Source organism: Cervus elaphus, unplaced genomic scaffold (assembly GCF_910594005.1).
Source record: "Cervus elaphus unplaced genomic scaffold, mCerEla1.1, whole genome shotgun sequence".
Taxonomy (NCBI): Eukaryota; Metazoa; Chordata; class Mammalia; order Artiodactyla; family Cervidae; genus Cervus; species Cervus elaphus.
Genome location: NW_025316783.1, coordinates 800,727 through 826,915, shown reverse-complemented (window position 1 = coordinate 826,915; position 26,189 = coordinate 800,727).

Below are 26,189 nucleotides of genomic sequence, written 5' to 3'. Positions count from 1 at the left end.
TCCGTGGACCAAAAATCAACTCGGGATGAGAGGTTAGTCCCTGGCTTCGACTCCAGAGGAATACCACCTTACCACAAGCACCTCAAGAGGAGGCTTCTCTCAGCTCTAGCTATGTGAGAGGGACCCTGAGTTTGCGGCCTCTAGTGGAATGGACTCCGCGATTCCCTGACGTGAAATAAGGCCGGATATTCCTGCAGTGACTTGAATGCAGGCTCGTCTTGCATCTCCCAAGACAAAAGGATGTCTGAATCCCCTGTGGAGACCACAGAGAATGACCTAGTTCCCCACCTCATCGCGACCGGAGGCCTCACATCCTTTGAAAACACCAGAGGTACGCGGAGATCAGTGCCTCCAAAGGAGACGATGCCTGACTCCTCGTGAAACTTGATAGGAGTCCCAGGATTCCTGTGGCACGTGGAAAGGGACCCTTGGTCTCCCGCCTCAGCTGGAGAGGCGTCCCAATTGCCCTGCCAAGCCTCGAGGAGAATCCCGAGTTGTCCCTCGCAACTAGGCAGGAGTCCTGACGTCGCTGAACAAACACGTGGGTGGAAGGGCCATCCCCGTTGTAACTCGAGAATATACCCCAGGTTCCCGCCGCAACTCGAGAAAAACCATGAGACTTCCCCCTCGCCGCGAGATGAGGCCCGATTCCCCTGCACTGCGTGCAGAGCAATTCCGTGTTGCACATCACACATGAAAGGAGCCTTGATTTCCTTGATGGCACTCCAGATAAACCCCAAGAACACTGTTTCAAGGTTGAGCGATCCTGAGGTCACTGTAGCAACACGAAAGAGCTCCGTGGACCCAGAATCAACTCGAGATGAGCGGTTAGTCCCTGGCTTCGACTCGAGAGGAATACCACCTTATCACAAGCACCTCAAGAGGAGGCTTCTCTCAGCTCTAGGTATGTGAGAGGGACCCTGAGTTTGCGGCCTCAAGTGGAATGGAGACCGCGATGCCCTGACTCGAAATAGGCCGGATATCCCTGCAGTGACTTGAATGCAGGCTCGTCTTGCATCTCCCAAGACGAAAGGATGTCTGAATCCCCTGTGGAGACCACAGAGAAAGACCTAGTTCCCCACCTCATGGCGACCGGAGGCCTCACATCCTTTGAAAACTCCAGAGGTACGCGGAGATCAGTGCCTCCAAAGGAGACGATGCCTGACTCCTCGTGAAACTTGATCGGAGTCCCAGGATTCCTCTGGCACGTGGAAAGGGACCCTTGGTCTCCCACCTCAGCTGGAGAGGCGTCCCAATTGCCCTGCCAAGCCTCGAGGAGAATCCGGAGTTGTTCCTCGCACCTAGGCTGAAGTCCTGACGTCGCTGAACAAACACGTGGGTGGAAGGGCCATCCCCGTCGTAACTCGAGAATATACCCCAGGTTCACGCCGCAACTCGAGAAAAACCATGAGACTTCCCCCTCGCCGCGAGATGAGGCCCGATTCCTCTGCACTGCGTGCAGAGCAATTCCGTGTTGCACATCACACATGAAAGGAGCCTTGATTTCCTTGATGGCACTCCAGAGAAACCCCAAGAACACTGTTTCAAGGCTAGAGGGATCCTGAGGTCACTGTAGCAACACGAAAGAGCTCCGTGGACCAAAAATCAACTCGAGATGAGAGGTTAGTCCCTGGCTTCGACTCCAGAGGAATACCACCTTACCACAAGCACCTCAAGAGGAGGCTTCTCTCAGCTCTAGCTATGTGAGAGGGACCCTGAGTTTGCGGCCTCAAGTGGAATGGAAACCGCGATGCCCTGACTCGAAATAAGGCCGGATATCCCTGCAGTGACTTGAATGCAGGCTCGTCTTGCATCTCCCAAGACGAAAGGATTTCTGAATCCCCTGTGGAGACCACAGAGAAAGACCTAGTTCCCCACCTCATCGCGACCAGAGGCCTCACATCCTTTGAAAACTCCAGCGGTACGCGGAGATCAGTGCCTCCAAAGGAGACGATGCCTGACTCCTCGTGAAACTTGATAGGAGTCCCAGGATTCCTGTGGCACGTGGAAAGGGACCCTTGGTCTCCCGCCTCAGATTGAGAGGCGACCCAATTGCCCTGCCAAGCCTCGAGGAGAACCCCAAGTTGTCCCTCGCAACTAGGCAGGAGTCCTGACTTCGCTGAACAAACACGTGGGTGGAAGGGCCATCCCAGTCGTAACTCGAGAATATACCCCAGGTTCCCGCCGCAACTCGAGAAAAACCATGAGACTTCCCCCTCGCCGCGAGATGAGGCCCGATTCCCCTGCACTGCGTGCAGAGCAATTTCGTGTTGCACATCACACATGAAAGGAGCCTTGATTTCCTTGATGGCACTCCAGAGAAACCCCAAGAACACTGTTTCAAGGCTAGAGGGATCCTGAGGTCACTGTAGCAACACGAAAGCGCTCCGTGGACCAAAAATCAACTTGAGATGAGAGGTTAGTCCCTGGCTTTGACTCCAGAGGAATACCACCTTACCACAAGCACCTCAAGAGGAGGCTTCTCTCAGCTCTAGGTATGTGAGAGGGACCCTGAGTTTGCGGCCTCAAGTGGAATGGAGACCGCGATGCCCTGACTCGAAATAAGGCCGGATATCCCTGCAGTGACTTGAATGCAGCCTCGTCTTGCATCTCCCAAGACGAAAGGATGTCTGTATCCCCTGTGGAGACCACAGAGAAAGACCTAGTTCCCCACCTCATCGCGACCGGAGGCCTCACATCCTTTGAAAACTCCAGAGGTATGCGGAGATCAGTGCCTCCAAAGGAGACGATGCCTGACTCCTCGTGAAACTTGATAGGAGTCCCAGAATTCCTGTGGCACGTGGAAAGGGACCCTTGGTCTCCCGCCTCAGCTGGAGAGGCGTCCCAATTGCCCTGCCAAGCCTCGAGGAGAATCCCGAGTTGTTCCTCGCAACTAGGCAGGAGTCCTGCCGTCGCTGAACTAACTCGTGTGTGGAAGGGCCATCCCCGTCGTAACTCGAGAATATACCCCAGGTTCCCGCCGCAACTCGAGAAAAACCATGAGACTTCCCCCTCGCCGCGAGATGAGGCACGATTCCCCTGCACTGCGTGCAGAGCAATTCCGTGTTGCCCATCACACATGAAACGAGCCTTTATTTCCTTGATGGCACTCCAGAGAAACCCCAAGAACACCGTTTCAAGGCTAGAGGGATCCTGAGGTCACTGTAGCAATACGAAAGAGCTCCGTGGACCAAAAATCAACTCGAGATGAGAGGTTAGTCCCTGGCTTCGACTCCAGAGGAATACCACCTTACCACAAGCACCTCAAGAGGAGGCTTCTCTCAGCTCTAGCTATGTGAGAGGGACCCTGAGTTTGCGGGCTCAAGTGGAATGGACACCGCGATGCCCTGACTCAAAATAAGACCGGATATTCCTGCAGTGACTTGAATGCAGGCTCGTCTTGCATCTCCCAAGACGAAAGGATGTCTCTATCCCCTGTGGAGACCACAGAGAAAGACCTAGTTCCCCACCTCATCGCGACCGGAGGCCTCACATCCTTTGAAAACTCCAGAGGTACGCGGAGATCAGTGCCTCCAAAGGAGACGATGCCTGACTCCTCGTGAAACGTTATAGGAGTCCCAGGATTCCGGTGGCACGTGGAAAGGGACCCTTGGTCTTCCGCCTCAGCTGGAGAGGCGTCCCAATTGCCCTGCCAAGCCTCGAGGAGAATCCCGAGTTGTCCCTCGCAACTAGGCAGGAGTCCTGACGTTGCTGAAGAAACACGTGTGTGGAAGGGCCATCCCCGTCGTAACTCGAGAATATTCCCCAGGTTCCCGCCGCAACTCGAGAAAAACCATGAGACTTCTCCCTCGCCGCGATATGAGGCCCGATTCCCCTGCACTGCGTGCAGAGCAATTCCGTGTTGCACATCACACATGAAAGGAGCCTTGATTTCTTTGATGGCACTCCAGAGAAACCCCAAGAACACTGTTTCAAGGCTAGAGGGATCCTGAGGTCACTGGAGCAACACGAAAGAGCTCCGTGGACCAAAAATCAACTCGAGATGAGAGGTTAGTCTCTGGCTTCGACTCCAGAGGAATACCACCTTACCACAAGCACCTCAAGGGGAGGCTTCTCTCAGCTCTAGGTATGTGAGAGGGACCCTGAGTTTGCGGGCTCAAGTGGAATGGACACCGCGATGCCCTGACTCGAAATAAGGCCGGATATCCCTGCAGTGACTTGAATGCAGGCTCGTCTTGCATCTCCCAAGAAGAAAGGATGTCTGAATCCCCTGTGGAGACCACAGAGAAAGACCTAGTTCCCCACCTCATGGCGACCGGAGGCCTCACATCCTTTGAAAACTCCAGAGGTACGTGGAGATCAGTGCCTCCAAAGGAGACGATGCCTGACTCCTCGTGAAACTTGATAGGAGTCCCAGGATTCCTGTGGCACGTGGAAAGGGACCCTTGGTCTCCCGCCTCAGCTGAAGAGGCGTCCCAATTGCCCTGCCAAGCCTCGAGGAGAACCCCGAGTTGTCCCTCGCAACTAGGCAGGAGTCCTGACGTCACTGAACAAACACGTGTGTGGAAGGGCCATCCCCGTCGTAACTCGAGAATATACCCCAGGTTCCCGCCGCAACTCGAGAAAAACCATGAGACTTCCCCCTCGCCGCAAGATGAGGCCCGATTCCCCTGCACTGCGTGCAGAGCAATTCCGTGTTGCACATCACACATGAAAGGAGCCTTGATTTCCTTGATGGCACTCCAGAGAAAACCCAAGAACACTGTTTCAAAGCTAGAGGGATCCTGAGGTCACTGTAGCAACACAAAAGAGCTCCCTGGACCAAAAATCAACTCGAGATGAGAGCTTAGTTCCTGGCTTCGACTCCAGAGGAATACCACCTTACCACAAGCACGTCAAGAGGAGGCTTCTCTCAGCTCTAGGTATGTGAGAGGGACCCTGAGTTTGCGACCTCAAGTGGAATGGACACCGCGATGCCCTGACTCGAAATAAGGCCGGATATCCCTGCAGTGACTTGAATGCAGGCTCGTCTTGCATCTCCCAAGACGAAAGGATGTCTGAATCACCTTTGTAGACCACAGAGAAAGACCTAGTTCCCCACCTCATTGCGACCGAAGGCCTCATATCCATTGACAACTCCAGAGGTACGCGCAGATCAGTGCCTCCAAAGGAGACGATGCCTGACTCCTCGTGAATCTTGATAGGAGTCCCAGGATTCCTGTGGCACGTGGAAAGGGACCCTTGGTCTCCCGCCTCAGCTGGAGAGGCGTCCCAATTGCCCTGCCAAGCCTCGAGGAGAATCCCGAGTTGTCCCTCGCAACTAGGCAGGAGTCCTGACGTCGCTGAACAAACACGTGGGTGGAAGGGCCATCCCCGTTGTAACTCGAGAATATACCCCAGGTTCCCGCCGCAACTCGAGAAAAACCATGAGACTTCCCCCTCGCCACGAGATGAGGCCCGATTCCCCTGCACTGCGTGCAGAGCAATTCCGTGTTGCACATCACACATGAAAGGAGCCTTGATTTCCTTGATGGCACTCCAGAGAAACCCCAAGAACACTGTTTCAAGGTTGAGCGATCCTGAGGTCACTGTAGCAACACGAAAGAGCTCCGTGGACCCAGAATCAACTCGAGATGAGCGGTTAGTCCCTGGCTTCGACTCGAGAGGAATACCACCTTACCACAAGCACCTCAAGAGGAGGCTTCTCTCAGCTCTAGCTATGTGAGAGGGACCCTGAGTTTGCGGCCTCAAGTGGAATGGAAACCGCGATGCCCTGACTCGAAATAAGGCCGGATATCCCTGCAGTGACTTGAATGCAGGCTCGTCTTGCATCTCCCAAGACGAAAGGATTTCTGAATCCCCTGTGGAGACCACAGAGAAAGACCTAGTTCCCCACCTCATCGCGACCAGAGGCCTCACATCCTTTGAAAACTCCAGAGGTACGCGGAGATCAGTGCCTCCAAAGGAGACGATGCCTGACTCCTCGTGAAACTTGATAGGAGTCCCAGGATTCCTGTGGCACGTGGAAAGGGACCCTTGGTCTCCCGCCTCAGATTGAGAGGCGTCCCAATTGCCCTGCCAAGCCTCGAGGAGAACCCCAAGTTGTCCCTCGCAACTAGGCAGGAGTCCTGACTTCGCTGAACAAACACGTGGGTGGAAGGGCCATCCCAGTCGTAACTCGAGAATATACCCCAGGTTCCCGCCGCAACTCGAGAAAAACCATGAGACTTCCCCCTCGCCGCGAGATGAGGCCCGATTCCCCTGCACTGCGTGCAGAGCAATTCCGTGTTGCACATCACACATGAAAGGAGCCTTGATTTCCTTGATGGCACTCCAGAGAAAACCCAAGAACACTGTTTCAAAGCTAGAGGGATCCTGAGGTCACTGTAGCAACACAAAAGAGCTCCGTGGACCAAAAATCAACTCGAGATGAGAGCTTAGTTCCTGGCTTCGACTCCAGAGGAATACCACCTTACCACAAGCACGTCAAGAGGAGGCTTCTCTCAGCTCTAGGTATGTGAGAGGGACCCTGAGTTTGCGACCTCAAGTGGAATGGACACCGCGATGCCCTGACTCGAAATAAGGCCGGATATCCCTGCAGTGACTTGAATGCAGGCTCGTCTTGCATCTCCCAAGACGAAAGGATGTCTGAATCACCTTTGTAGACCACAGAGAAAGACCTAGTTCCCCACCTCATCGCGACCGAAGGCCTCATATCCATTGACAACTCCAGAGGTACGCGCAGATCAGTGCCTCCAAAGGAGACGATGCCTGACTCCTCTTGAAACTTGATAGGAGTCCCAGGATTCCTGTGGCACGTGGAAAGGGACCCTTGGTCCCCCGCCTCAGCTGGAGAGGCGTCCCAATTGCCCTGCCAAGCCTCGAGGAGAATCCCGAGTTGTCCCTCGCAACTAGGCAGGAGTCCTGACGTCGCTGAACAAACACGTGGGTGGAAGGGCCATCCCCGTTGTAACTCGAGAATATACCCCAGGTTCCCGCCGCAACTCGAGAAAAACCATGAGACTTCCCCCTCGCCGCGAGATGAGGCCCGATTCCCCTGCACTGCGTGCAGAGCAATTCCGTGTTGCACATCACACATGAAAGGAACCTTGATTTCCTTGATGGCACTCCAGATAAACCCCAAGAACACTGTTTCAAGGCTAGAGGTATCCTGAGGTCACTGTAGCAACACGAAAGAGCTCCGAGGACCAAGTATCAACTCGAGATGAGAGGTTAGTCCCTGGCTTCGACTCCAGAGGAATACCACCTTACCACAAGCACCTCAAGAGGAGGCTTCTCGCAGCTCTAGGTATGTGAGAGGGACCCTGAGTTTGCGGCCTCAAGTGGAATGGACACCGCGATGCCCTGACTCGAAATAAGGCCGGATATCCCTGTAGTGAATTGAATGCAGGCTCGTCTTGCATCTCCCAAGACGAAAGGATGTCTGAATCCCCTGTGGAGACCGCAGAGAAAGACCTTGTTCCCCAGCTCATCGCGACCGGAGCCCTCACATCCTTTGAAAACTTCAGAGGTACGCGGAGATCAGTGCCTCCAAAGGAGACGATGCCTGACTCCTCGTGAAACTTGATTGGAGTCTCATGATTCCTGTGCACGTGGAAAGGGGCCCTTGGTCTCCCGCCTCAGTTGGAGAGCGTCCCAATTGCCCTGCCAAACCTCGAGGAGAATCCCGAGTTGTCCCTCGCAACTAGGCAGGAGTCCTGCCGTTGCTGAACAAACACGTGGTTGGAAGGGCCATCCCCGTCGTAACTCGAGAATATACCCCAGTTTCCCGCCGCAACTCAAGAAAAACCATGAGACTTCCCCCTAACCGTCATATGAGGCCCGATTCCCCTGTACTGCGTGCAGAGCAATTCGGTGTTGCACATCACACATGAAAGGAGCCTTGATTTCCTTGATGGCACTCCAGAGAAACCCCAAGAACACTGTTTCAAGGCTAGAGGGATCCTGAGGTCACCATAGCAACAGGAATGAGCTCCGAGGACCAACAATCAACTCGAGATGAGAGGTTAGTCCCTGGCTTCGACTCGAGAGGAATACCACCTTACCACAAGCACCTCAAGAGGAGGCTTCTCTCTGCTCTAGCTATGTGCTGAGTTTGCGGCCTCAAGTGGAATGGACACCGCGATGCCCTGACTCGAAATAAGGCCGGATATCCCTGCAGTGACTTGAATGCAGGCTCGTCTTGCATCTCCCAAGACGAAAGGATGTCTGAATCCCCTGTGGAGACCACAGAGAAAGACCTAGTTCCCCACCTCATCGCGACCGGAGGCCTCACATCCTTTGAAAACTCCAGAGGTACGCGGAGATCAGTGCCTCCAAAGGAGACGATGCCTGACTCCTCGTGAAACTTGATAGGAGTCCCAGGATCCCTGTGGCACGTGGATAGGGACCCTTGGTCTCCCGCCTCAGCTGGAGAGGCGTCCCAATTGCCCTGCCAAGCCTCGAGGAGAATCCCGAGTTGTCCCTCACAACTAGGCAGGAGTCCTGACGTCGCTGAACAAACACGTGGGTGGAAGGGCCATCTCCGTCATAACTGCAGAATATACCCCAGGTTCCCGCCGCAACTCGAGAAAAACCATGAGACTTCCCCCTCGCCGCGAGATGAGGCCCGATTCCCCTGCACTGCGTGCAGAGCAATTCCGTGTTGCACATCACACATGAAAGGAGCCTTGATTTCCTTGATGGCACTCCAGCGAATCCCCAAGAACACTGTTTCAAGGCTAGAGGGATCTTGAGGTCACTGTAGTAACACAAAAGAGCTCCGTGGGCCAAAATCAACTTGAGATGAGAGGATAGTCCCTGGCTTCGACTCCAGAGGAATACCACCTTACCACAAGCACCTCAAGAGGAGGCTTCTCTCAGCTCTAGCTATGTGAGAGGGACCCTGATTTTGCGGCCTCAAGTGGAATGGACACTGCGATGCCCTGACGCGAAATTAGGTTGGATATCCCTGCAGTGACTTGAATGCAGGCTCGTCTTGCATCTCCCAAGATGAAAGGATGTCTGAATCCCCTGTAGAGACCACAGAGAAAGACCTAGTTCCCCACCTCATGGCGACCGGAGACCTCACATCCTTAGAAAACTCTAGAGGTACACGGAGATCAGTGCCTCCAAAGGAGACGATGCCTGACTCCTCGTCAAACTTGATAGGAGTCCCAGAATTCCTGTGGCACGTGGAAAGGGACCCTTGGTCTCCCGCCTCAGCTGGAGAGGCGTCCCAATTGCCCTGCCAAGCCTCGAGGAGAATCCCGAGTTGTCCCCCGCAACTAGGCAGGAGTCCTGTCGTCGCTGAACAAACACGTGGGTGGAAAGGCCATCCTCGTCCTAACTCGAGAATTTACCCCAGGTTCCCGCCGCAACTCGAGAAAAACCATGAGACTTCCCCCTCGCCGTGAGATGAGGCCCGATTCCCCTGCACTGCGTGCAGAGCAATGCCGTGTTGCACATCACACATGAAAGGAGCCTTCATTTCCTTGATGGCACTTCAGAGAAAGCCCAAGAACACTGTTTTAAAGCTAGAGGGATCCTGAGATCACTGTAGCAACACGAAAGAGCTCCGTGGACCAAAAATCAACTCGAGATGAGAGGTTAGTCCCTGGCTTTGACTCCAGAGGAATAACACCTTACCACAAGCACCTCAAGAGGAGGCTTCTCTCAGCTCTAGCTATGTGAGAGGGACCCTGAGTTTGCGGCCTCAAGTGGAATGGAGACCGCGATGCCCTGACTCGAAATAAGGCCGGATATCCCTGCAGTGACTTGAATGCAGGCTCGTCTTGCATCTCCCAAGACGAAAGGATGTCTGAATCCCCTGTGGAGACCACAGAGAAAGACCTAGTTCCCCACCTCATCGCGACCGGAGGACTCACATCCTTTGAAAACTTCAGAGGTACGTGGAGATCAGTGCCTCCAAAGGAGACGATGCCTGACTCCTCGTGAAACTTGAAAGGAGTCCCAGGATTCCTGTGCACCTGGAAAGGGACCCTTGGTCTCCCGCCTCAGCTGGAGAGCGTCCCAATTGCCCTGCCAAACCTCGAGGAGAATCCCGAGTTGTCCCTCGCAACTAGGCAGGAGTCCTGCCGTTGCTGAACAAACACGTGGTTTTAAGGGCCATCCCCGTCGTAACTCGAGAATATACCCCAGGTTCCCGCCGCAACTCGAGAAAAACCATGAGACTTCCCCCTCACCGCCATATGAGGCCCGATTCCCCTGTACTGCGTGCAGAGCAATTCGGTGTTGCACATCACACATGAAAGGAGCCTTGATTTCCTTGATGGCACTCCAGAGAAACCCCAAGAACACTGTTTCAAGGCAAGAGGGATCCTGAGGTCACCATAGCAACAGGAATGAGCTCCGAGGACCAACAATCAACTCGAGATGAGAGGTTAGTCCCTGGCTTCGACTCCAGAGGAATACCACTTTACCACAAGCACCTCAAGAGGAGGCTTCTCTCAGCTCTAGGTATGTGAGAGGGACCCTGAGTTTGCGGCATCAAGTGGAATGGAGACCGCGATGCCCTGACTCGAAATAGGCCGGATATCCCTGCAGTGACTTGAATGCAGGCTCGTCTTGCATCTCCCAAGACGAAAGGATGTCTGAATCCCCTGTGGAGACCACAGAGAAAGACCTAGTTCCCCACCTCATCGCCACCGGAGGCCTCACATCCTTTGAAAACTTCAGAGGTACGCGGAGATCAGTGCCTCCAAAGGAGACGATGCCTGACTCCTCGTGAAACTTGATAGGAGTCCCAGGATTCCTGTGCACGTGGAAAGGGGCCCTTGGTCTCCCGCCTCAGCTGGAGAGCGTCCCAATTGCCCTGCCAAACCTCGAGGAGAATCCCGAGTTGTCCCTCGCAACTAGGCAGGAGTCCTGCCGTTGCTGAACAAACACGTGGTTGGAAGGGCCATTCCCGTCGTAACTCGAGAATATACCCCAGTTTCCCGCCGCAACTCAAGAAAAACCATGAGACTTCCCCCTCACCGCCATATGAGGCCCGATTCCCCTGTACTGCGTGCAGAGCAATTCGGTGTTGCACATCACACATGAAAGGAGCCTTGATTTCCTTGATGGCACTCCAGAGAAACCCCAAGAACACTGTTTCAAGGCTAGAGGGATCCTGAGGTCACCATAGCAACAGGAATGAGCTCCGAGGACCAACAATCAACTCGAGATGAGAGGTTAGTCCCTGGCTTCGACTTGAGAGGAATACCACCTTACCACAAGCACCTCAAGAGGAGGCTTCTCTCAGCTCTAGCTATGTGCTGAGTTTGCGGCCTCAAGTGGAATGGACACCGCGATGCCCTGACTCGAAATAAGGCCGGATATCCCTGCAGTGACTTGAATGCAGGCTCGTCTTGCATCTCCCAAAACGAAAGGATGTCTGAATCCCCTGTGGAGACCACAGAGAAAGACCTAGTTCCCCACCTCATCACGACCGGAGGCCTCACATACTTTGAAAACTTCAGAGGTACGCGGAGATCAGTGCCTCCAAAGGAGAAGATGCCTGACTCCTCGTCAAACTTGATAGGAGTCCCAGAATTCCTGTGGCACGTGGAAAGGGACCCTTGGTCTCCCGCCTCAGCTGGAGATGCGTCCCAATTGCCCTGCCAAGCCTCGAGGAGAATCCCGAGTTGTCCCTCGCAACTAGGCAGGAGTCCTGACGTCGCTGAACAAACACGTGTGTGGAAGGGCCATCCCCGTCGTAACTCGAGAATATACCCCAGGTTCCCGCCGCAACTCGAGAAAAACCATGAGACTTCCCCCCGGCCCCGAGATGAGGCCCGATTCCCCTGCACTGCGTGCAGAGCAATTCCGTGTTGCACATCACACACGAAAGGAGCCTTGATTTCCTTGATGGCACTCCAGAGAAACCCCAAGAACACTGTTTCAAGGCTAGAGGGATCCTGAGGTCACTGTAGCAACACAAAAGAGCTCCGTGGGCCAAAATCAACTTGATATGAGAGGATAGTCCCTGGCTTCGACTCCAGAGGAATACCACCTTACCACAAGCACCTCAAGAGGAGGCTTCTCTCAGCTCTAGCTATGTGAGAGGGACCCTGAGTTTGTGGCCTCAAGTGGAATGGACACCGCGATGCCCTGACTCGAAATAAGGCGAGATATCTCTGCAGTGACTTGAATGTCGGCTCTTCTTGCATCTCACAATATGAAAGGATGTTTGAATCCCCTGTGGAGACCACAGAGAAAGACCTAGTTCCCCACCTCATCGCGACCGGAGGCCTCATATGCTTTGAAAACTCCAGAGGTACGCGGAGATCAGTGCCTCCAAAGGAGACGATGCCTGACTCCTCGTGAACCTTGATAGGAGACCCAGGATTCCTGTGGCACGTGGAAAGGGACACTTGGTCTCCCGCCTCAGCTGGAGAGGCGTCCCAATTGCCCTGCCAAGCCTCGAGGAGAATCCCGAGTTGTCCCTCGCAACTAGGCAGGAGTCCTGACTTCGCTGAAGAAACACGTGTGTGGAAGGGCCATGCCCGTCGTAACTCAAGAATATACCCCAGGTTCCCGCCGCAACTCGAGAAAAACCATGAGACTTCCCCCTCGCCGCAAAATGAGGCCCGATACCCGGCACTGCGAGCAGAGTAATTCCGTGTTGCACATCAAACAAGAAAGGAACCTTGATTTCCTTGATGGCACTCCAGAGAAACCCCAAGAACACTGTTTCAAGGCTAGAGGGATCTTGAGGTCACTGTAGCAACACGAAAGAGCTCCGTGGGCCAAAATCAACTTGAGATGAGAGGATAGTCCCTGGCTTCGACTCCAGAGGAATACCACCTTACCATAAGCACCTCAAGAGGAGGCTTCTCTCAGCTCTAGCTATGTGAGAGGGACCCTGATTTTGCGGCCTCAAGTGGAATGGACACTGCGAAGCCCTGACGCGAAATTAGGTTGGATATCCCTGCAGTGACTTGAATGCAGGCTCGTCTTGCATCTCCCAAGATGAAAGGATGTCTGAATCCCCTGTAGAGACCACAGAGAAAGACCTAGTTCCCCACGTCATCGCGACCGGAGACCTCACATCCTTTGAAAACTCTAGAGGTACACGGAGATCAGTGCCTCCAAAGGAGACGATGCCTGACTCCTCGTCAAACTTGATAGGAGTCCCAGAATTCCTGTGGCACGTGGAAAGGGACCCTTGGTCTCCCGCCTCAGCTGGAGAGGCATCCCAATTGCCCTGCCAAGCCTCGAGGAGAATCCCGAGTTGTCCCTCGCAACTAGGCAGGAGTCCTGACGTCGCTGAACAAACATGTGTGTGGAAGGGCCATCCCCGTCGTAACTCGAGAATATACCCCAGGTTCCCGCTGCAACTCGAGAAAAACCATGAGACTTCCCACTCGCCGTGAGATGAGGCCCGATTCCCCTGCACTGCGTGCAGAGCAATTCCGTGTTGCACATCACACATGAAAGGAGCCTTGATTTCCTTGATGGCACTCCAGAGAAACCCCAAGAACACTGTTTCAAGGCTAGAGGGATCCTGAGGTCACTGTAGCAACACGAAAGAGCTCCGTGGACCAAAAATCAACTCGAGATGAGAGGTTAGTCCCTGGCTTCGACTCCAGAGGAATACCACTTTACCAAAAGCACCTCAAGAGGAGGCTTCTCTCAGCTCTAGGTATGTGAGAGGGACCCTGATTTTGCGGCCACAAGTGGAATGGACACCGCGATGCCCTGACTCGAAATAAGGCCGGATATCCCTGCAGTGACTTGAATGCAGGCTCGTCTTGCATCTCCCAAGATGAAAGGATGTCTGAATCCCCTGTGGAGACCACAGAGAAAGACCTAGTTCCCCACCACTTCGCGACCGGAGGCCTCACATCCTTTGAAAACTTCAGAGTTACTCGGAGGTCAGTGCCTTCAAAGGAGACGATGCCTGACTCCTCGTGAAACTTGATAGGAGTCCCAGGATTACTGTGGCACGTTAAAGGGACACTTGGTCTCCCGCCTCAACTGGAGAGGCGTCCCAATTGCCCTGCCAAGCATCGAGGAGAATACCGAGTTGTCCCTCGCAACTAGGCAGGAGTCCTGACGTCGCTGAACAAACACGTGGGTGGAAGGGCCATCTCCGTCATAACTGCAGAATATACCCCAGGATCCCGCCGCAACTCGAGAAAAACCATGAGACTTCCCACTCGCCGCGAGATGAGACCCGATTCCCCTGCACTGCATGCAAAGCAATTCCGTGTTGCACATCAAACATGAAAGGAGCCTTGATTTCCTTGATGGCACTCCAGAGAAAGCCCAAGAACACTGTTTCAAGGCTAGAGGGATCCTGAGGTCACTGTAGCAACACGAAAGAGCTCCGTGGACCAAAAATCAACTCGAGATGAGAGGTTAGTCCCTGGCTTCGACTCCAGAGGAATAACACCTTACCACAAGCACCTGAAGAGGAGCCTTCTCTCAGCTCTAGGTATGTGAGAGGGACCCTGAGTTTGCGTCCTCAAGTGGAATGGACACCGCGATGCCCAGTCGCGAAATTAGGCCGGATATCCCTGCAGTGACTTGAATGCAGGCTCGTCTTCCATCTCCCAAGATGAAAGGATGTCTGAATCCCCTTTGAAGACCACAGAGAAAGACCTAGTTCCCCACCTCATGGCGACCGGAGGCCTCACATCCTTTGAAAACTCCAGAGGTACGCGGAGATCAGTGCCTCCAAAGGAGACGATGCCTGACTCCTCGTGAATCTTGATAGGAGTCCCAGGATCCTGAGGCACGTGGAAAGGGACACTTGGTCTCCCGCCTCAGCTGGAGAGGCGTCCCAATTGCCCTGCCAAGCCTCGAGGAGAATCCCGAGTTGTCCCTCACAACTAGGCAAGAGTCCTGACGTCGCTGAACAAACAAGTGTGTGGAAGGGTCATCCCCGTCGTAACTCGAGAATATACCCCAGGTTCCCGCCGCAACTCGAGAAAAACCATGAGACTTCCCCCTCGCCGCGAGATGAGGCCCGATTCCCCTGCACTGCGTGCAGAGCAATTCCGTGTTGCACATCACACATGAAAGGAGCCTTGATTTCCTTGATGGCACTCCAGCGAATCCGCAAGAACACTGTTTCAAGGCTAGAGGGATCTTGAGGTCACTGTAGTAACACAAAAGAGCTCCGTGGGCCAAAATCAACTTGAGATGAGAGGATAGTCCCTGGCTTCGACTCCAGAGGAATACCACCTTACCACAAGCACCTCAAGAGGAGGCTTCTCTCAGCTCTAGCTATGTGAGAGGGACCCTGAGTTTGTGGCCTCAAGTGGAATGGACACTGCGATGCCCTGACGCGAAATTAGGTTGGATATCCCTGCAGTGACTTGAATGCAGGCTCGTCTTGCATCTCCCAAGATGAAAGGATGTCTGAATCCCCTGTAGAGACCACAGAGAAAGACCTAGTTCCCCACCTCATGGCGACCGGAGACCTCACATCCTTTGAAAACTCTAGAGGTACACGGAGATCAGTGCCTCCAAAGGAGACGATGCCTGACTCCTCGTCAAACTTGATAGGAGTCCCAGAATTCCTGTGGCACGTGGAAAGGGACCCTTGGTCTCCCGCCTCAGCTGGAGAGGCGTCCCAATTGCCCTGCCAAGCCTCGAGGAGAATCCCGAGTTGTCCCCCGCAACTAGGCAGGAGTCCTGCCGTCGCTGAACAAACACGTGGGTGGAAAGGCCATCCTCCTCGTAACTCGAGAATTTACCCCAGGTTCCCGCCACAACTCGAGAAAAACCATGAGACTTCCCCCTCGCCGTGAGATGAGGCCCGATTCCCCTGCACTGCGTGCAGAGCAATGCCGTGTTGCACATCACACATGAAAGGAGCCTTCATTTCCTTGATGGCACTTCAGAGAAAGCCCAAGAACACTGTTTTAAGGCTAGAGGGATCCTGAGATCACTGTAGCAACACGAAAGAGCTCCGTGGACCAAAAATCAACTCGAGATGAGAGGTTAGTCCCTGGCTTTGACTCCAGAGGAATAACACCTTACCACAAGCACCTCAAGAGGAGGCTTCTCTCAGCTCTAGCTATGTGAGAGGGACCCTGAGTTTGCGGCCTCAAGTGGAATGGAGACCGCGATGCCCTGACTCGAAATAAGGCCGGATATCCCTGCAGTGACTTGAATGCAGGCTCGTCTTGCATCTCCCAAGACGAAAGGATGTCTGAATCCCCTGTGGAGACCACAGAGAAAGACCTAGTTCCCCACCTCATCGCGACCGGAGGACTCACATCCTTTGAAAACTTCAGAGGTACGTGGAGATCAGTGCCTCCAAAGGAGACGATGCCTGACTCCTCGTGAAACTTGAAAGGAGTCCCAGGATTCCTGTGCACGTGGAAAGGGACACTTGGTCTCCCGCCTCAGCTGGAGAGCGTCCCAATTGCCCTGCCAAACCTCGAGGAGAATCCCGAGTTGTCCCTCGCAACTAGGCAGGAGTCCTGCCGTTGCTGAACAAACACGTGGTTGGAAGGGCCATCCCCGTCGTAACTCGAGAATATACCCCAGGTTCCCGCCGCAACTCGAGAAAAACCATGAGACTTCCCCCTCACCGCCATATGAGGCCCGATTCCCCTGTACTGCGTGCAGAGCAATTCGGTGTTGCACATCACACATGAAAGGAGCCTTGATTTCCTTGATGGCACTCCAGAGAAACCCCAAGAACACTGTTTCAAGGCTAGAGGGATCCTGAGGTCACCATAGCAACAGGAATGAGCTCCGAGGACCAACAATCAACTCGAGATGAGAGGTTAGTCCCTGGCTTCGACTCCAGAGGAATACCACTTTACCACAAGCACCTCAAGAGGAGGCTTCTCTCAGCTCTAGGTATGTGAGAGGGACCCTGAGTTTGCGGCCTCAAGTGGAATGGAGACCGCGATGCCCTGACTCGAAATAGGCCGGATATCCCTGCAGTGACTTGAATGCAGGCTCGTCTTGCATCTCCCAAGACGAAAGGATGTCTGAATCCCCTGTGGAGACCACAGAGAAAGACCTAGTTCCCCACCTCATCGCGACCGGAGGCCTCACATCCTTTGAAAACTCCAGAGGTACGCGGAGATCAGTGCCTCCAAAGGAGACGATGCCTGACTCCTCGTGAAACTTGATAGGAGTCCCAGGATTCCTCTGGCACGTGGAAAGGGACCCTTGGTCTCCCAGCTCAGCTGGAGAGGCGTCCCAATTGCCCTGCCAAGCCTCGAGGAGAATCCCGAGTTGTCCCTCACAACTAGGCAAGAGTCCTGACGTCGCTGAACAAACAAGTGTGTGGAAGGTTCATCCCCGTCGTAACTCGAGAATATACCCCAGGTTCCCGCCGCAACTCGAGAAAAACCATGAGACTTCCCCCTCGCCGCGAGATGAGGCCCGATTCCCCTGCACTGCGTGCAGAGCAATTCCGTGTTGCACATCACACATGAAAGGAGCCTTGATTTCCTTGATGGCACTCCAGAGAATCCCCAAGAACACTGTTTCAAGGCTAGAGGGATCTTGAGGTCACTGTAGCAACACGAAAGAGCTCCGTGGGCCAAAATCAACTTGAGATGAGAGGATAGTCCCTGGCTTCGACTCCAGAGGAATACCACCGTACCACAAGCACCTCAAGAGGAGGCTTCTCTGAGCTCTAGCTATGTGAGAGGGACCCTGATTTAGCGGCCTCAAGTGGAATGGACACTGCGATGCCCTGACGCGAAATTAGGTTGGATATCCCTGCAGTGACTTGAATGCAGGCTCGTCTTGCATCTCCCAAGATGAAAGGATGTCTGAATCCCCTGTAGAGACCACAGAGAAAGACCTAGTTCCCCACCTCATGGCGACCGGAGACCTCACATCCTTTGAAAACTCTAGAGGTACACGGAGATCAGTGCCTCCAAAGGAGCCGATGCCTGACTCCTCGTCAAACTTGATAGGAGTCCCAGAATTCCTGTGGCACGTGGAAAGGGACCCTTGGTCTCCCGCCTCAGCTGGAGAGGCGTCCCAATTGCCCTGCCAAGCCTCGAGGAGAATCCCGAGTTGTCCCTCGCAACTAGGCAGGAGTCCTGACTTCGCTGAACAAACACGTGGGTGGAAGGGCCATCTCCGTCATAACTGCAGAATATACCCCAGGATCCCGCCGCAACTCGAGAAAAACCATGAGACTTCCCCCTCGCCGCGAGATGAGACCCGATTCCCCTGCACTGCATGCAAAGCACTTCCGTGTTGCACATCAAACATGAAAGGAGCCTTGATTTCCTTGATGGCACTCCAGAGAAAGCCCAAGAACACTGTTTCAAGGCTAGAGGGATCCTGAGGTCACTGTAGCAACACGAAAGAGCTCCGTGGACCAAAAATCAACTCGAGATGAGAGGTTAGTCCCTGGCTTCGACTCCAGAGGAATAACACCTTACCACAAGCACCTCAAGAGGAGCCTTCTCTCAGCTCTAGGAATGTGACAGGGACCCTGAGTTTGCGTCCTCAAGTGGAATGGACACCGCGATGCCCTGACGCGAAATTAGGCCGGATATCCCTGCAGTGACTTGAATGCAGGCTCGTCTTGCATCTCCCAAGATGAAAGGATGTCTGAATCCCCTTTGAAGACCACAGAGAAAGACCTAGTTCCCCACCTCATGGCGACCGGAGGCCTCACATCCTTTGAAAACTCCAGAGGTACGCAGAGATCAGTGCCTCCAAAGGAGACGATGCCTGACTCCTCGTTAAACTTGATAGGAGTCCCAGGATCCTGAGGCACGTGGAAAGGGACACTTGGTCTCCCGCCTCAGCTGGAGAGGCGTCCCAATTGCCCTGCCAAGCCTCGAGGAGAATCCCGAGTTGTCCCTCACAACTAGGCAAGAGTCCTGACGTCGCTGAACAAACAAGTGTGTGGAAGGGTCATCCCCGTCGTAACTCGAGAATATACCCCAGGTTCCCGCCGCAACTCGAGAAAAACCATGAGACTTCCCCCTCGCCGCGAGATGAGGCCCGATTCCCCTGCACTGCGTGCAGTGCAATTCCGCGTTGCACATCACACAGGAAAGGAGCCTTGATTTCCTTGATGGCACTCCAGAGAATCCCCAAGAACACTGTTTTAAGGCTAGAGGGATCCTGAGATCACTGTAGCAACACGAAAGAGCTCCGTGGACCAAAAATCAACTCGAGATGAGAGGTTAGTCCCTGGCTTTGACTCCAGAGGAATACCACCTTACCACAAGCACCTCAAGAGGAGCCTTCTCTCAGCTCTAGCTATGTGAGAGGGAGCCTGAGTTTGCGGCCTCAAGTGGAATGGAGACCGCGATTCCCTGACTCGAAATAAGGCCGGATATCCCTGCAGTGACTTGAATGCAGGCTCGTCTTGCATCTCCCAAGACGAAAGGATGTCTGAATCCCCTGTGGAGACCACAGAGAAAGACCTAGTTCCCCACCTCATCGCGACCGGAGGCCTCACATCCTTTGAAAACTTCAGAGGTACGTGGAGATCAGTGCCTCCAAAGGCGACGATGCCTGACTCCTCGTGAAACTTGAAAGGAGTCCCAGGATTCCTGTGCACGTGGAAAGGGACCCTTGGACTCCCGCCTCAGCTGGAGAGCGTCCCAATTGCCCTGCCAAACCTCGAGGAGAATCCCGAGTTGTCCCTCGCAACTAGGCAGGAGTCCTGCCGTTGCTGAACAAACACGTGGTTGGAAGGGCCATCCCCGTCGTAACTCGAGAATATACCCCAGTTTCCCGCCGCAACTCAAGAAAAACCATGAGACTTCCCCCTCACCGCCATATGAGGCCTGATTCCCCTGTACTGCGTGCAGAGCAATTCGGTGTTGCACATCACACATGAAAGGAGCCTTAATTTCCTTGATGGCACTCCAGAGAAACCCCAAGAACACTGTTTCAAGGCTAGAGGGATCCTGAGGTCACCATAGCAACAGGAATGAGCTCCGAGGACCAACAATCAACTCGAGATGAGAGGTTAGTCCCTGGCTTCGACTCCAGAGGAATACCACCTTACCACAAGCACCTCAAGAGGAGGCTTCTCTCAGCTCTAGGTATGTGAGAGGGACCCTGAGTTTGCGGCCTCAAGTGGAATGGAGACCGCGATGCCCTGACTCGAAATAGGCCGGATATCCCTGCAGTGACTTGAATGCAGGCTCGTCTTGCATCTCCCAAGACGAAAGGATGTCTGAATCCCCTGTGGAGACCACAGAGAAAGACCTAGTTCCCCACCTCATGGCGACCGGAGGCCTCACATCCTTTGAAAACTCCAGAGGTACGCGGAGATCAGTGCCTCCAAAGGAGACGATGCCTGACTCCTCGTGAAACTTGATAGGAGTCCCAGGATTCCTGTGGCACGTGGAAAGGGACCCTTGGTCTCCCAGCTCAGCTGGAGAGGCGTCCCAATTGCCCTGCCAAGCCTCGAGGAGAATCCCGAGTTGTCCCTCGCACCTAGGCTGAAGTCCTGACGTCGATGAACAAACACGTGGTTGGAAGGGCCATCCCCATCGTAACTCGAGAATATACCCCAGGTTCCCGTCGCAACTCGAGAAAAACCATGAGACTTCCCCCTCGCCGCGAGATGAGGCCCGATTCCCCTGCACTGCATGCAAAGCAATTCCGTGTTGCACATCACACATGAAAGGAGCCTTGATTTCCTTGATGGCACTCCAGAGAAAGACCAAGAACACTGTTTCAAGGCTAGAGGGATCCTGAGGTCACTGTAGCAACACGAAAGAGCTCCGTGGACCACAAATCAACTGGAGATGAGAGGTTAGTCCCTGGCTTCGACTCCAGAGGAATACCACCTTACCAAAAGCACCTCAAGAGGAGGCTTCTCTCAGCTCTAGCTATGTGAGAGGGACACTGAGTTTGCAGCCTCAAGTGGAATGGACTCGGCGATTACCTGACGCGAAATAAGGCCGGATATTCCTGCAGTGACTTGAATGCAGGCTCGTCTTGCATCTCCCAAGACGAAAGGATGTCTGAATCCCCTGTGGAGACCACAGAGAATGACCTAGTTCCCCACCTCATCGCGACCGGAGGCCTCAAATCCTTTGAAAACTCCAGAGGTATGCGGAGATCAGTGTCTCCAAAGAAGACGATGCCTGACTCCTCGTGAATCTTGATAGGAGTCCCAGGATACCTGTGCACGTGGAAAGGGACCCTTGGTCTCCCGCCTCAGCTGGAGAGGCGTCCCAATTGCCCTGCCAAGCCTCGAGGAGAATCCCGAGTTGTCCCTCGCAACTAGGCAGGAGTCATGGCGTCGATAAAGAAACACGTGGGTGGAAGGGCCATCCCCGTCGTAACTCGAGAATATACCCCAGGTTCCCGCCGCAACTCGAGAAAAACCATGAGACTTCCCCCTCGCCGCGAGATGAGGCCCGATTCCCCTGCACTGCGTGCAGAGCAATTCTGTGTTGCACATCACACATGAAAGGAGCCTTGATTTCCTTGATGGCACTCCAGAGAAACCCCAAGAACACTGTTTCAAGGTTGAGGGATCCTGAGGTCACTGTAGCAACAGGAAAGAGATCCATGGACCAAAAATCAACTCGAGATGAGAGGTTAGTCCCTGGCTTCGACTCCAGAGGAATACCACCTTACCACAAGCACCTCAAGAGGAGGCTTCTCTCAGCTCTAGGTATGTGAGAGGGACCCTGAGTTTGCGGCCTCAAGTGGAATGGAGACCGCGATGCCCTGACTCGAAATAAGGCCGGATATCCCTGCAGTGACTTGAATGCAGGCTCGTCTTGCATCTCCCAAGATGAAAGGATGTCTGAATCCCCTTTGAAGACCACAGAGAAAGACCTAGTTCCCCACCTCATGGCGACCGGAGGCCTCACATCCTTTGAAAACTCCAGAGGTACGCGGAGATCAGTGCCTCCAAAGGAGACGATGCCTGACTCCTCGTGAATCTTGATAGGAGTCCCAGGATCCTGAGGCACGTGGAAAGGGACACTTGGTCTCCCGCCTCAGCTGGAGAGGCGTCCCAATTGCCCTGCCAAGCCTCGAGGAGAATCCCGAGTTGTCCCTCACAACTAGGCAAGAGTCCTGACGTCGCTGAACAAACAAGTGTGTGGAAGGTTCATCCCCGTCGTAACTCGAGAATATACCCCAGGTTCCCGCCGCAACTCGAGAAAAACCATGAGACTTCCCCCTCGCCGCGAGATGAGGCCCGATTCCCCTGCACTGCGTGCAGAGCAATTCCGTGTTGCACATCACACATGAAAGGAGCCTTGATTTCCTTGATGGCACTCCAGAGAATCCCCAAGAACACTGTTTCAAGGCTAGAGGGATCTTGAGGTCACTGTAGCAACACGAAAGAGCTCCGTGGGCCAAAATCAACTTGAGATGAGAGGATAGTCCCTGGCTTCGACTCCAGAGGAATACCACCGTACCACAAGCACCTCAAGAGGAGGCTTCTCTCAGCTCTAGGTATGTGAGAGGGACCCTGATTTTGCGGCCTCAAGTGGAATGGACACTGCGATGCCCTGACGCGAAATTAGGTTGGATATCCCTGCAGTGACTTGAATGCAGGCTCGTCTTGCATCTCCCAAGATGAAAGGATGTCTGAATCCCCTGTAGAGACCATAGAGAAAGACCTAGTTCCCCACGTCATCGCGACCGGAGACCTCACATCCTTTGAAAATTCTAGAGGTACGCGGAGATCAGTGCCTCCAAAGGAGACGATGCCTGACTCCTCGTCAAACTTGATAGGAGTCCCAGAATTCCTGTGGCACGTGGAAAGGGACCCTTGGTCTCCCGTCTCAGCTGGAGAGGCGTCCCAATTGCCCTGCCAAGCCTGGAGGAGAATCCCGAGTTGTCCCTCGCAACTAGGCAGGAGTCCTGCCGTCGCTGAACAAACACGTGTGTGGAAGGGCCATCCCCGTCGTAACTCGAGAATATACCCCAGGTTCCCGCCGCAACTCGAGAAAAACCATGAGACTTCCCCCTCGCCGCGAGATGAGGCCCGATTCCCCTGCACTGCGTGCAGAGCAATTCCGTGTTGCACATCACACATGAAAGGAGCCTTGATTTCCTTGATGGCACTCCATAGAAACCCCAAGAACACTGTTTCAAGGCTAGAGGGATCCTGAGGTCACTGTAGCAACACGAAAGAGCTCCCTGGACCAAAAATCAACTCGAGATGAGAGGTTAGTCCGTGGCTTCGACTCCAGAGGAATACCACTTTACCACAAGCACCTCAAGAGGAGGCTTCTCTCAGCTCTAGGTATGTGAGAGGGACCCTGATTTTGCGGCCACAAGTGGAATGGACACCGCGATGCCCTGATTCGAAATAAGGCCGGATATCCCTGCAGTGACTTGAATGCAGGCTCGTCTTGCATCTCCCAAGATGAAAGGATGTCTGAATCCCCTGTGGAGACCACACAGAAAGACCTAGTTCCCCACCTCTTCGCGACCGGAGGCCTCACATCCTTTGAAAACTTCAGAGTTACACGGAGGTCAGTGCCTACAAAGGAGACGATGCCTGACTCCTCGTGAAACTTGATAGGAGTCCCAAGATTCCTGTGGCACGTTAAAGGGACCCTTGGTCTCCCGCCTCAGCTGGAGAGGCATTCCAATTGGCCTGCCAAGCATCGAGGAGAATCCTGAGTTGTCCCTCGCAACTAGGCAGGAGTCCTGAAGTCGCTGAACAAACACGTGGGTGGAAGGGCCATCTCCGTCATAACTGCAGAATATACCCCAGGATCCCGCCGCAACTCGAGAAAAACCATGAGACTTCCCACTCGACGCGAGATGAGACCCGATTCCCCTGCACTGCATGCAGAGCAATTCCGTGTTGCACATCAAACATGAAAGGAGCCTTGATTTCCTTGATGGCACTCCAGAGAAAGCCCAAGAACACTGTTTCAAGGCTAGAGGGATCCTGAGGTCACTGTAGCAACACGAAAGAGCTCCGTGGACCAAAAATCAACTCGAGATGAGAGGTTAGTCCCTGGCTTCGACTCCAGAGGAATACCACCTTACCACAAGCACCTCAAGAGGAGGCTTCTCTCAGCTCTATGTATGTGAGAGGGACCCTGATTTTGCGGCCTCAAGTGGAATGGACACTGAGATGCCCTGACTCGAAATAGGCCGGATAACCCTGCAGTGTCTTGAATGCAGGCTCGTCTTGCATCTCCCAAGACGAAAGGATGTCTGAATCCCCTGTGGAGACCACAGAGAAAGACCTAGTTCCCCACCTCATCGCGACCGGAGGCCTCACATCCTTTGAAAACTCCAGAGGTACGCCGAGTTCAGTGCCTCCAAAGGAGACGATGCCTGACTCCTCGTGAAACTTGATAGGAGTCCCAGGATTCCTGTGGCACGTGGAAAGGGACCCTTGGTCTCCCGCCTCAGCTGGAGAGGCGTCCCAATTGCCCTGCCAAGCCTCGAGGAGAATCCCGAGTTGTCCCTCGCAACTAGGCAGGAGTCCTGACGTCGCTGAAGAAACACGTGGGTGGAAGGGAAATCCCCGTCGTAACTTGAGAATATACCCCAGGTTCCCGCCGCAACTCGAGAAAAACCATGAGACTTCCCCCTCGACACGAGATGAGGCCCGATTCCCCTGCACTGCGTGCAGAGCAATTCCGTGTTGCACATCACACATAAAAGGAGCCTTGATTTCCTTGATGGCACTCCAGAGAAACCCCAAGAACACTGTTTTAAGGCTAGAGGGATCCTGAGGTCACTGTAGCAACACGAAAGAGCTCCGTGGACCAAAAATCAACTCGAGATGAGAGGTTAGTCCCTGGCTTCGACTCCAGAGGAATAACACCTTACCACAAGCACCTCAAGAGGAGGCTTCTCTCAGCTCTAGCTATGTGAGAGGGACCCTGAGTTTGCGGCCTCAAGTGGAATGGACACCGCGATGCCCTGACTCGAAATAAGGCCGGATATCCCTGCAGTGACTTGAATGCAGGCTCGTCTTGCATCTCCCAAGACGAAAGGATATCTGAATCCCCTGTGGAGACCACAGAGAAAGACCTAGTTCCCCACCTCATGGCGACCGGAGGCCTCACATCCTTTGAAAACTTCAGAGGTACGCGGAGATCAGTGCCTCCAAAGGAGACGATGCCTGATTCCTCGTGAAACTTGATAGGAGTCCCAGGATTCCTGTGCACGTGGAAAGGGACCCTTGGTCTCCCGCCTCAGCTGGAGAGCGTCCCAATTGCCCTGCCAAACCTCGAGGAGAATCCCGAGTTGTCCCTCGCAACTAGGCAGGAGTCCTGACGTCGCTGAACAAACACGTGGGTGGAAGGGCCATCTCCGTCATAACTGCAGAATATACCCCAGGATCCCGCCGCAACTCGAGAAAAACCATGAGACTTCCCCCTTGACGCGAGATGAGACCCGATTCCCCTGCACTGCATGCAGAGCAATTCCGTGTTGCACATCAAACATGAAAGGAGCCTTGATTTCCTTGATGGCACTCCAGAGAAACACCAAGAACACTGTTTCAAGGCTAGAGGGATCCTGAGGTCACTGTAGCAACACGAAAGAGCTCCGTGGACCAAAAATCAACTCGAGATGAGAGGTTAGTCCCTGGCTTCGACTCCAGAGGAATAACACCTTACCACAAGCACCTCAAGAGGAGGCTTCTCTCAGCTCTAGGTATGTGAGAGGGACCCTGAGTTTGCGTCCTCAAGTGGAATGGACACCGCGATGCCCTGACGCGAAATTAGGCCGGATATCCCTGCAGTGACTTGAATGCAGGCTCGTCTTGCATCTCCCAAGATGAAAGGATGTCTGAATCCCCTTTGAAGACCACAGAGAAAGACCTAGTTCCCCACCTCATGGCGACCGGAGGCCTCACATCCTTTGAAAACTCCAGAGGTACGCGGAGATCAGTGCCTCCAAAGGAGACGATGCCTGACTCCTCGTGAATCTTGATAGGAGTCCCAGGATCCTGAGGCACGTGGAAAGGGACACTTGGTCTCCCGCCTCAGCTGAAGAGGCGTCCCAATTGCCCTGCCAAGCCTCGAGGAGAATCCCGAGTTGTCCCTCACAACTAGGCAAGAGTCCTGACGTCGCTGAACAAACAAGTGTGTGGAAGGGTCATCCCCGTCGTAACTCGAGAATATACCCCAGGTTCCCGCCGCAACTCGAGAAAAACCATGAGACTTCCCCCTCGCCGCGAGATGAGGCCCGATTCCCCTGCACTGCGTGCAGAGCAATTCCGTGTTGCATATCACACATGAAAGGAGCCTTGATTTCCTTGATGGCACTCCAGAGAATCCCCAAGAACACTGTTTCAAGGCTAGAGGGATCTT